Genomic DNA, 12,542 nt, shown 5'->3' with positions numbered 1-12,542 from the left:
AAGACTACAAGTGTCAGTACAATTTCACCGTTGGTACAGGCCTGTACTACACAGTATTGTGGCAACAGTGGCAGAGCAGCCAGACTTATCTCAAGAGTAAAGCGAGCAGTATAAGGGGTTACACAAAGGGCCAACAATCACAGTGATTCAAATAACCATTTACTCAAGGTTTCTTGTTAAAAGAATATACATTTATTTACACAGTTGTTTGGAAAACATTACACTAGCAAGAGCAGCTCAATCTCATATACTAATATACCACAAATACATAACGAATAAATTACTAAACAAGTTCAGCTCCCCCAAAGTGGGAGCAAAATGGCACTTCAATTACTTTTAAAAGGAGTAAAAAGACAAGGTTAAAAGAAATCAAGGCACAAATACTTTCATAGGCAGGCCAAAGGGTTTCAGTTCACTACAACCAGCAATTTAATTCAATAGACCTGGGCCAAAGTAAATGGTTCAGAGTCTTGTACAGAATAGCACAGTTCTGGTAGTAAACGATTAAGTCTTTGCCATGGATCTTAGAAGAATTTGGTCAGACGAAAAGTTAGATGTTGGTTTAGGGAAGGACAAGCCTTCAAAGTCAGGAAAGTTTCACAAACTTTCACCGTGGCCGAAAAGATTTCCTGACCGCATTTGCACAGTACCTTTAAGGTGAAGAAGAGCTGTAGCAGAGGCAGTTGTTCCTAGTAGTTCCTGCAGATCTCGCTGTTCCTGAGCTTCAGTCGTGGGGACAAGAAGGAGGAAGTCAGGAGGTTCCTGCACTGCCCAGGGAAGAGGCCACAAGCTTGGCAAAATGTTGGTTTAAGCTGTGAGTGCCTTAAAGACCATAATCTGATATCCTTCCCACTGGCTATCCGGTTTTCCACAGCACTCTGTAGAAAATTCGACCAGTATGGGGACGGTGTCCAGGCAGCTTACGAGTTCGATGTTCCCACCAAACTCAAGGGAAGAAGTTAACCTTGAAGGGCTTCTCTGTTGATTGAGTTTCAGGCAATTTGGACCTGCAGCAGGGCTTCACCGGTGGACCAGGAGTTGCAGCAGTCGTCTTCCTTCAGCTCGTCGTTGGTTCTTTCGTTCTAGTGGTCGACTCTGTTTTCCAAGTCCCAGAAGCATACTTTTAAACAGTTTTCCCCCATTCATTCCAGCCACTCATTCCTGGCTGTCACTCACACAGCAGGGTGGCTGTCCTTGCCGGACAGCCAGCCGACCAATCACGATGAGTGCAGTCAGGTCTCTTAGGAGAGTAAGCACACAGAGTTTCGGGCACCCCCCTCACCTCCTGTCCACCCCAGACACTCAGGCACCAGAGGAAGGCTTCAGCACTGAAGCCCGCCGAAGGCCAACAAACAAAGGGACCAAACCTGGTTTGGTGCGCAGAGTTGGACATGAGAAGGACCTTTCCTAAAAGAAACAACAAAAAAAGATGACTGGAGTCTGTTTTTACAGATAGGTCTTGGGTGCCATATTGGAAAACATGGGTAACCTGATTCTTAGCTACAGGTGTTCACGGTCGGAGAAAAACATGGTAGCTAGTTTAAAACCAATGCCACCAGCCATTTAAAGTAGGAAAGGGTAATATCTGACTGTTACGTGAGTGTTCAGACTCAGGGGATGCTAGGCAACCCCTCCAGCACCCTATAGTAAGATAGTCTGTGCTTTGTCTGTACATTTAAAGAGACTGGTAAAGTCATTTTACATTTACATGCTCTGGGAGACAGTAGTGAGTGCCAGAGAAGGTACTTAAACCTTGGGGAGTTTAAAAGGCATCCCTGTGCCACTGCAATGAAGGTGCTGTGCGACACATAAGAAAACGATGATGCCTATGGAGTGGTTTTAAAACTCTATATCCAAAGAACACAAAAGTAAAACACATTGAACAGAAAGTTCAAAGTCCTAAAATATAGCCAAATAGCTGGAGAGCTCTAAGGTAGAGGGAATTTAACACTTGGGTGAGAATTCTCCCTAACACTCGTTTCCCCCCAGAGTAAGGGACAGGAGGATCTAATCCCCACCAGGATGGATCCCCTGTTGCAAGTTGGTTAAATAACCTGCTGAGTTCACCAGCAACCTTTTGTAACCCTTGCTATGAAGCTTTTTATCAGTAGTTTTCATTTGTAAGCTATATGACCTACACACCTGTTGTGGTACATCTCTCTTTTTTAAGGTATAGGGGTTCTGATCTAACAGTCCCTCAGAAGTTATGATAACCTCTGAACCTACAATAGGCTTTTTCAAGGGGTCCTTAGAAAGGAATACCTTAGATCTAGAGCAGCCTCCATGGTTCTTCACCACCTCTCTCTCAAGAGTAGGTTGGGTCTCAGGTACCTTGGTTGGAGGGGCTGTGGTCAAGCAAGGTACATGCTGCCACTGCCTCTGAGATCTGTCCTTACCTATTTTTGAAGTGTCGCTCCTAATACTAGGATTTAGTAGAAGTTCCAACAGTCTTAAGGTGTTTAGCCTTAGACCTATTGTTCCTGGTTTTCCATCAGCTTTGAGAATTCTCACAGGCCTAGAGAGGGATCCAATTTGTCTATCCACCTCTTCCTCAGAAGCAGGGGGGGTCAAATACTTTACGATTGGATGGGCAATGATGGAGCTTGGTTTGGGTTCCCATTTCCTTACTATACTAGCCTCAGATTTGCCTTGGTTAAAAGTCCCTTTACCAACCCACGGGGTTACAGTGGGGGTCTCTGTATCGGTTCCCACAGGCTCACAGGGGTCTCTTAAGGTTGTCTCTCTAGCCAATGTGGTTTGGTTCTGTTTTCTCTCACTGGGATGCCTGGGGGTACGAGATACTACTCCTAGAGTTTTTAAATCATTCCCCAACAGGATTCTCCCAGGCCCCTCATTCTGGACACTGATAGGAATCCCCACTGTCATATTATTACACTGAATGAGAGCTGGTAGAATTGGAACCACCTGGACAGGGCCTCCAGAAAATCTAGTGGGACCTTTGGGTGCCTTAGCAACATCCTCAGGCTTGAAAAAGCTTTCATCCACTACTGTTCTGCTGGCTCCAGTGTCTCTCCTGGAAGGAGTATCCTGGCCATTGACAAGAACAATGTTCATATAATACCCTCTAGAGTTCTCTGGAATGGAGTTTTACATGTCCATATTCTGTTTCTTACCCAGACCCATAGACTCTAATGATACAGTGGCCTGAAGACCCAAGGGTGCTTCAGCAAATAGTTGAAAGTGGGCACTGCCCATTTGTACTTCTTCCTCTGGAGAGAAGGCTAATGAGGCAGTGCTGAGTCTTACAGGTTTACCCTTGCATCTGGGATCTCCTTTCACATGGTCAGTTGACCTACAAATATAGCATTTACCAAGTGTTCTCTGGAATGGTGGTTTCTGCTGACCTCCCTCTGGTTGGGCACTAGATGATTCACTAGCCCTATTTGGTTTCCCATGTGGTTTACCATTGTTATGTTTGGGGGCCTCTTCTGGTTGGATAGATTTAGAGTTATCTGTAGTCTCACCTTGGTGCTGCTTCCCCTCATCCCTTTTATGAGTGACCCCAGAATCCTTATGAGTAGCCCTGTTGGCCACCCATGAGTCAGCTGTTCTTGCCAACTTTTTGGGATCAATCTCATTTGAATCTGCCAAGTGCTGTCTCAGCTCAGGAGAGCCTGCATTATAGATAGTTTCTAACATAAACAGATTTCTCATATCTTCATAAGTGTCAACTTTGTAACCCTTAACCCAAACATCTAAGTTCTTCAGTCACACACCCAGGTAGCCCAAGGGGTACCATCATGCTTTTTTAGGGTTCTAAACCTCTTAAGATACTGGGAAGGGCTCTTCCCAAACCTAGCTATCAAAGCTAGTTTCACACTTTCATACTCCATTCTCTCCACTTCACCCAATTCCATTACAACAGCAGATGCAATTAGGGGGAGCCTAAAAAAGAGCCAAGGAATCAGCTGTTTCCCTGAAATGTTCTGAATCTAATGGTTATACTGAAAAGTAGCCAGCCAATCCAAAATATCAAGCTTAACCTCATACATTTTTTTCGAAGTTTAAATTGGTTTCTCTCTACACGTGTTTCACCATGCCATTATTTGTGAATGGATCATCAGGAGACATTTAGTTTTCTAAACAAGCATATAATATTTCCTGAAAAACAAAGAAAGTTAACAATACATCAGGTCAAATTGCATATCCTATTCATTTTTCATAGTATACAAAGGTAGAAATAAATAGAAAAGAAAATGGTTATTTTAAAGGTTTCCATAGCTCACCCTGATTCGGAGGCTGTTGCCTTAAATCCAATAAATGGTGAATTAGCATATTTTGTGCATCTCAAAATTTCTTAAATGATTTAACCGCTTGTTTTACTTCCCAAAAGCGGTTTGTGTTAGATGTGGTCTTTATCCCAAAAGCGGAAAAGAGGAAAAGAGGCGAAGTGGGGGAGAAAAATATTGGGAGATTTTAAGGTCCATAGTCATGTGGAAAAAAGGAGAGGAGAATTTTTGGAGAGTTTTTCTTACCTCTATAATGGTTTTCTTGTGGAGCTGAGATGTTTAAAGGCTTTGGGTCTGCCTATACCTGATGCTTCCTGTAAGAGGCATATTGAGTTTTGTTAAATCATGCTAGTTATACGCATTTTAGTGGAACGTGATGACATCATACGTTGTGCTTTACTGATGCCGACGTTTTGAATGTAATGACGTCATCACGTTTAGCGCAATAGGGTTAGATTTGAAAAATGATGAGCATAGGGCAAATTATTTTAACAAAGATTAGCTGATGTTGGAGATTATACATTTTAAATTTTAAATTATAAATGTTACTACTTGCCTATTGGCAATGGGCAGTTGTTATTCATTTGTTTTTTAGAAGAAAAAAAATATAAGATTTGTCTTAAGATGAAAAAAGCATAAACAGAAAGATGGAAACATACAAAAAAGATAGAAATGAAAGAGGTTATATAAAGATATATGTCACATTGATAATCATGAAGAATATAATTAATAATAAATAATAATACATAGGCATGGGATAGTGTGTAAATACAAAAGTAATAGCCAGTGAAACATCTCTGTATCTGAATCTAAATTATTAGTTACAGTATCCATATTGCAAATCCATTTAGCTTCCATTTTGAGAAGGTGCATTTCTCTCTCCTTGGTTGTTTTTTGACATTTTCCAGCCCAACTATTTTGAGATTCTCTTCATTAAAGTTCCCATGTTCCAGTTGCACATGTTGTGATAAAGTGCTAAATTCCCTCTTCCTTAGAGCCCTGCAGCTCTTTTGCTATATTTTGGGACTTGGAACTTTTAATTTTTCAATCTGTTTTCTTTTGTGTTCTCTGGATATGTAGTTTTAAAACAACTCCATAGGCATCATATTTTTCTTATGCGTCACGCAGCACTTTCAGTGCAGTGGCACAGGGTTGCCTTTTAAATTCCCCAAAGTTTAAGTACCTTCTCTGGGACTGACTACTGTCTCCCAGAGCATGTAAAGTTAAATTGACTTTACTAGTCTCTTTAAATTTACAGACCCAGCACACACTATCTTACTATAGAGTGCTGGAGGGGTTTGCTTAGCATCTCCTGAGTCTGAACACTCATGTAACAGTCAGATTTTACCCTTTCCAAGTTTAAATGGCTGGTGGCAGTGGTTTTAAAAAACTGCCATGATTTTTTCCTACCGCGAACACCGGTATCTAAAAATCGGGTCAGCCATGTTTTCCAATATGGCACCCAAGACCTATTCGTAAAAACAGACTCTGGTCATCTTTTTTTGCTGTTTCTTTTAGGAAAGGTCCTTCTAGTGTCCAACTCTGCGCGCCAAACCAGGTTTGGTCCCCTTGTTTGTTGGACTTTGGCGGACTTCAGTGCTGAATCCTTCCTCTGGCGACTGAGTGTCTGGGATGGACAGGGTGTGAGGGAGGTGTCCAAAACTCCATGTGCTTAGTCTCCTAGGAGACCTGAAAGCACTCTGGCATGATTGGCCGGCTGGCTGGCCGGCAAGGACAGCCATCCTGCTGTGTGAGTGACAGTTAGGCTGGAATGAATGGGGGAAAACTATGTAAAAACAGGCTTCTGGGACTTGGAAAACAGAGTAAACCACTGGAACGAAAGAACCGAAGATGAGCTGAAGGAAGACGACTGCTGCAACTCCTGGTCCACCGGTGAAGCCCTGCTGCACGTCTGAATTGCCTGAAACTCCACTGACAGAGAAGCCCTTCAAGGTTAACTTCTTCCCTTGAGTTTGGTGGGAACAACCAACTCGCAAGCTGCCTGGACACCGTCCCCATACTGGTCGAATTTTCTGCAGAGTGCTGTGAAAAACCGGATAGCCCATGGGAAGGATACCAGTTGGTGGTCTTTAAGGCACTCACACCTTAAACAGACATTTTGCCAAGCTTTTGGCCTCTTCCCTGGGCAGTGCAGGAACCTCCCGACGTCCGCCTTCTTGTCGCCACGACTGAAGCTCAGGAACAGGCGAGATCTGTAGGGACTGCCAGGAACAACTGCCTTAGCTACAGTTCTTCTTCACTTTAAAGGTACTGTGCAAATGCGGTCAGGAAATCAGTTTGTGAAACTTTCCTGACTTTCAAGGCTTGTCTTTCCCTAAACCAACATCTAACATTCCGTCTGACCAAATTCTTCTAAGATCCATGGCAAAGGATTAACCGTTTAATACCAGAACTTTGCTATCCTATACAAGACACTGAAACATTGACTTTGGCCCAGGCCTATTGAATTGAATTGCTGGTTGTAGTGAACTGAAACCCTTTGCCCTGCCTATGAAAGTATTTGTGCCTTGATTTCTTTTAACCTTGTCTTTTTACTCCTTTTAAAAGTAATTGAAGTGCCATACAGAAATCCCTAAGAGCAGGATCTAGTGGTCATGGCACTTCCTTCGTAAATGTTTTCAGTGGTGTTGATTCAAGGTGGAGGATACTTAAGGTTGCAAGATGGTGTTTCTTGCAACAACTTTACCATATGTCTATGTAGAAATGGACTTTGCCTGTAGGGAAAGGAGCATTGCAAGAGTATGGGTATTAAGAGGGATGGCTCGGTACATTTGTATTGTGCCGCTACAGTTGAAATTGTTGGACTGCCGCAAAACGAACCAAAGCAAAAGCATCTGCCAAGAATGTTTTCATTAATCAAGAACGAAAGTTGGAGGTTCAAAGACGATCAGATACAGTTGTAGTTCTGACAATAAACATTGCTGACTAGCGATCTGGCAGCATTATTGCCATGACCCGCTAAGAAGCTTCTGGTAAACCGGTAAATCAAAGTATTTGTGTGCTGAAGGGAGTACGGTTGCAAAGCTGAAATTTAAAAGAATTGATGGATGGGCAACACCAGGAGTGAAACCTGAGGCTTAATTGGACTCAATACAGGAAATTACACCCGGCACGGACACGGAATGGATTGGCAGCTGTTTCTCAATTTGTGGCTGTTCTTAGTTGGTGGAGTGATTTATCTTGTTTATTCCGATAACTAACAAGACTGTTCCAAGGCTAGCTAGTTACGTGATCACTAGCAATTGGCGTTCAACTTCTTAGAGGGACAAGTTGCATTCAGCCACACAAGATCAAGCAAGCAGGTCTCTGTGACCCTTAGATGTCCGGTGCTGCACGCGTGCTTCACTGAATGATTCAGCATGTGTCCGCCCTTCGCCGACAGATGCAGGTAACCTGCTGAAACCTGTTCATGATAGGGATTGGGGATTCAATTATTTCCCACTATTGAGGAATTCCCAGTAAGTGTGGGTTGTAAGCTTACGTTGATTAAGTCCCTGCCCTTTGTACACACCAATCGTCGCTACTACCGATTGAATGGTTTAGTGAGGTCCTCTAATCGTCCCTGCTGTGGTCAGCAACGGCCCAGGAGGAGCGCTGAGATGAAGATCAAACTTGACAAACTAGAGGAAGTCAAAGTCCATCGCAGTGGTCCGCAGCCGAGGGTTATGGGGGACCAGGTGTGGGGAGCGGAATCCCCTCCACCGGAGGGGGTCTGTATCCCAGCAGACCGATACAGACATCTGCCAATTTTGGTTTAACTCAACCACGTACCGGAGAGAGGAAGCCCAAAGACCCCACACCCAGCTGTCAGAGCCAGACCCTGATCCACTGTGCCGGATGGATGGGCATGCTCCTTGCTCTGACCCACCAGTGCGCGGGTTTTGGTGAGGGCACACCAGTCGGAAGGGAAGTCCTGAGTGGGGGCATCCACAAGCCAAGGGAAACCTGGCTGTTCTTGACGGAGGCCTCCCAAGGCGGAACGGGACCAGGCCCACCAGGTGAAATCTGAGCCATGGCACTGCAGGGCCTACTCAAAGGAGTGGGAGGGGAGGTTCCGGTCACCCACCACCATGGGTGAGCAATGGACAAGCTCACTGGCACAGCGAGAGACCTTCCCTCATGTCTGGTAACTGGCGCTTAGCCCTGTGTGGACGGGTTTGGGTTTGAAAACTTGAGCAGTCCCACCAGAACCCCTAACTGGACCTCCATCCCTCCTCTCTGCCCCCCAAAAGCGGAGCAGTAGATCCCTGACAGGGAAGGACAAGCAGATCGAGTGGGTGGGCTGGCGGTGGAGCCACCTGCCCCTGTCATGGGAGAGGCCCTGTTGTGCTGCTGCAGTAGAAGGCGGGCTTCCCATGCTGAGCACCTGGAACTCATTTGTTTGAAACCCTGATGGTCTTGGCAGACTCCCACGTGGGCAAGTTTGATGTGGCACTGTGCTCTCTCGATGTGTGCATGAGAATGACAGGTGGTGCTGCCTCTCCCAAGCCTCTCCTACACCAGCAGGGCCGGGCTGACATCTGGAAAAATAGTTGCCTATGAGTCTTGGCTGTGGATCACTCATCTTGCGCATCGATGAAGAGTGCAGCTAGCTTTGAGAATTCGAGTGAATTGCAGGACACATTGATCATCGACACTTCAAAAGCACCTTGCACCCCTGGGTTCCTCCTGTGGCTACGCCGGTCTGAGGGCTGTTTGAATGTCTATCACCCCAGGGACCCAGCCCAGATTGTGGCTGTGGTCATCAAAGAGAACCCATTCCCTTCATCCCCATAAGGTTGGACCCTCAATCAGCACTGTCACAGGATCCCTGGACCTGGTACAGATGCTTGTTGCCGGCATGTCCTGGCCTCCCTTTTTCCCACCTCGTGAGGTTCGGAAGGGGCAGGCACCAGGCATGTCTCAGCGATGGTGCAGGTGGCAGTGGCAAGCCTAATGAAACCCGGAAAAATGTCTACTACTCCGGGTCTGCGGTACCCACGACTGCCTGTGTGGCATGGCCCTGGAGCGCAGGCCTCATGACCGCATCCAATTGGGCTGAGCCTGCAGATCGGCACAACGCACACCTAGGTGTGTCACATGTGTAGTGCTGGGGCATCCCCCCTACAGTCCATGGTCCGAAGCCAACCACCCCGAACTTTGGCTCCCCGACTACGACCTCAGATCAGATGTGGTGACCCAATGAATTTAAGCATATTACTAAGTGGAGGAAAATAAACTAACTAGAATCCCCTTAGCAATAGCGAGTGAAGAAGAAAGAGCCCTGCACTGAATCTCTATCTGCCGTGGAGTGCAGTAAATGTGGCATACAGAAAACCGTCACCACAGTGTCGCTCATGGGGCCCAAGTCCTTCTGATTGTGGCGCACTCCGTGGACAGTGTTAGGCCGGTAGTGGTCCCCTGGGACAACAGGATCCGGTCTTATTGAAATCGGGTTGCTTGGTAATGCAGCCCAAAGTGGGTGTTAAACTCCATCTAATGCTAAATACGGGTGCAAGACTGATAGCCAACAATTAGCGTCAGGGAAAGTAGAAAAGAACTTTGAAGAGAAGGTTCAAGGTGGCGTGAAACTGTTGAGAAGTAAACAGGTGGGGTCCATGCAGTCCGCCCAAAGGATTCAACATGGTGGGCAAGTCGGTCTCCCGGAATGGGGGATCCCCTCATGGGAACACCAGCCAGACCCACCCGGGCCCCACAGGGTTCCTTCCAGAAACACCTGTGTACGAGCGTGATATAAATAAATTATCATATCATATCCTCAATAGTGGTGCACATCAACCGACTCCAACTTAGTTGGGAAGGCCCCGTGGGGCAGGTGACTCTCTGATTCGATGGAAAGTGCTACAGTCCCCTGGCAGCAGTTTTGCTGCATCCATGGGGCCAAGGGAGATTGACCACTGCTGCGCCCTCCTCTGGCAACCGTCCAGTCTTGGGGTTGCCAGGGTGGCAATAGGGGATGGAGCACCCCTGCTGTGACTGTCGACTGGGATGGACTCTCCTCATTACGCCCTGACCACATCACACCGCCAGACCGGGAGGCACACAAAGTTGTGTTAGGAGTCCCAGGGAAGAGCTTTTGGGGCTCTATGAGGCAGTCGGCAGTCCCACCCATCTCCAGAGGGCAAAGCTCTAAGGTGTCCCAGCCAAAGCCCTGGGCAGCTGGGGGTGCTCCAGCCAGCCTCCAATGCGGGCAGCAGCTCCGTAACTCAGCAGCAGTCCTTGTGTGCCTCCAGCAGATCCCCTGCCTTGTGTCCCATAAAATCATTTCAGAAAGTTGGCCACTCTATGGGTGCATAAGCTCTAACATGGCCAAGCCAGAGCACCAGGGAGTCCGGGCATACTTCCCTCAGCTTTGGGTGTCTGTCCAGCACATGGATCTATCATCCACAAGCCCAGCAGCAGCCCTAGGGAGCCCTGGTGGTGTCCCTGTGCCTCCCTAGAGGGAAATGCTTTCACTAGGGTAGCATTTACGTGACAGCCCTGTTTTGGAGGACTCTGTCCCATGCTGGACAAAGAAAAATATTGCCTCCTTTCACTTAGGCAAATGCTTTGTTTGTGGGGCTGTGTTAGCATGTCTTCCATGTGATTTGACCATCCCCAAGCACAGAGGTGGTCCTGTGGAGACCTTGAGGGGTCACCATCCCTACCTGGAGAGAAACGTTGTAAAGGGGTCATGCCGGTGCTCACCCTGGTTGAGGGTGCCAGTCCCCGAAATGGGCAGACCCCCAACGTGTTCCCTGACCCACCCCGAAGGGAAAGGCTTTTATGCTGAGATAACAGCTCTAAGGCAGCCTGGTGAGAGCTTGAGGGTGGCTGGGGTTGCTGCCATCAGCATTGGGTGGCTTCCTCGCACATGGGTTGACTGTCCCCTGGCCCAATGGCATTACAGGGGAGCCCCAGTGGAGTCCCCTTCCCTCAACGTGGAGGGAAAAGCTGTAAGGTCGCCTGGCCAGAGCTCCAGCATGACCGGAGGTTCTGACTCAACCCCCGGCTTTGGGAACCCACCTTGGACCTGGGTCAGCATGCCCAGCATGCCAAATGTTTCTTATGGGCAGCCTACTGCCTGGCCGACAAGAGAATCTCAGCTGACTTGCACATGGAGGTCTGGACGGCCCTATCTCTCTGCCTCTCCGCACACCACAGGATTGATTTAGCACACTTGGTTCAGTTAGGGTAGGGCTGGTTGGCCAGCCTCGGCCGTTGCTTCAAGCAATTAGCTTCCACCTGCTTTGGGACCATGTCGACTCAAGAGTATGACCCCCTCTGGGAGGTACCCTTACTTGAGTGGTTATCCCCTCTGACCAGAGTGACGGCTAAGCAGCCTGGTAGATCCCCAGCGGTCAGATCAGAGTGGAAGTGGGTGTTGGCTTTCCACAGGCCCGGGTTGCTGCTTATCGGTCACTGGCTCATGAGAGTCATGCCCTCGCTCCTTCTCCACCAAGTTCATTTTTCCCCAGCAGCCCATGGCAATGACCGTTCTGTGGGGTGCCAACCCACTCTTCACCAAACTGATGGTGGCGGCATGTGCGGCATCTGCCCCCCTCTTGCCCAAGTTGTACCTGGGCCCAGGCTCTCCCACCACCCGTGTCAAAGCAGGTGTGGCCACCGGCGCCCACATGACTGACCTGTCCAACTAACCTGCCCGCATCTGGGCGTGCTCTGACACTAAAGTCCCACAGACGGCCGAGAGGGTGCAAAGGTTGACCCAAGGATGGGGCGAAGCTCCCCTGTTTGCCACCATCCATCAGGTGCAACTACCTGGTTGATCCGGTCAGTAACATATGCGTGTCTCAAAGATTAAACCATGGACGTGTAAGTATACACATCCCATAAAGTGAAACTGTGAATAGCTCATTAAATCAGTTATAGTTGTTTTAATCGCTCCATCTGTTATTTGGATAATTCATATAATTCTAGAGCTAATACATGTCGATGACCGCGAATGTCCGGAAGGCATGCATTTATCGCTGTGAAAGAACAAAGAAATATTGAGGCTGAGTACCACAAAGGAAATACACCAATCACGGGCTAAAAAGATTCACAGATCTTTTATTACTGTACAGTTTGCAAAGCAAAACAGATAGCTATCTGGATCCCAACACCTCACAATGTGCACCAGCCGACAGGGAGAGTTGAGAGAGTGCTGGACATTTACACATTTGTGCTTTTATACAATTCGTGTAATATTGTCCAGCCTCTCGTCACGTTAATAATTTGTGGTCTTGAGTTTTAACATTATGCAAAGGATTACATAGGTTTGCATTTCGATGA

This window comes from Ambystoma mexicanum, chromosome 6p (assembly GCF_040938575.1).
Source record: "Ambystoma mexicanum isolate Mex_15411 chromosome 6p, UKY_AmexF1_1, whole genome shotgun sequence".
In the NCBI taxonomy this organism is placed as follows: domain Eukaryota; kingdom Metazoa; phylum Chordata; class Amphibia; order Caudata; family Ambystomatidae; genus Ambystoma; species Ambystoma mexicanum.
The sequence above is the reverse complement of the archived record's forward strand: the minus strand, read 5'-3'. Positions refer to the sequence as shown.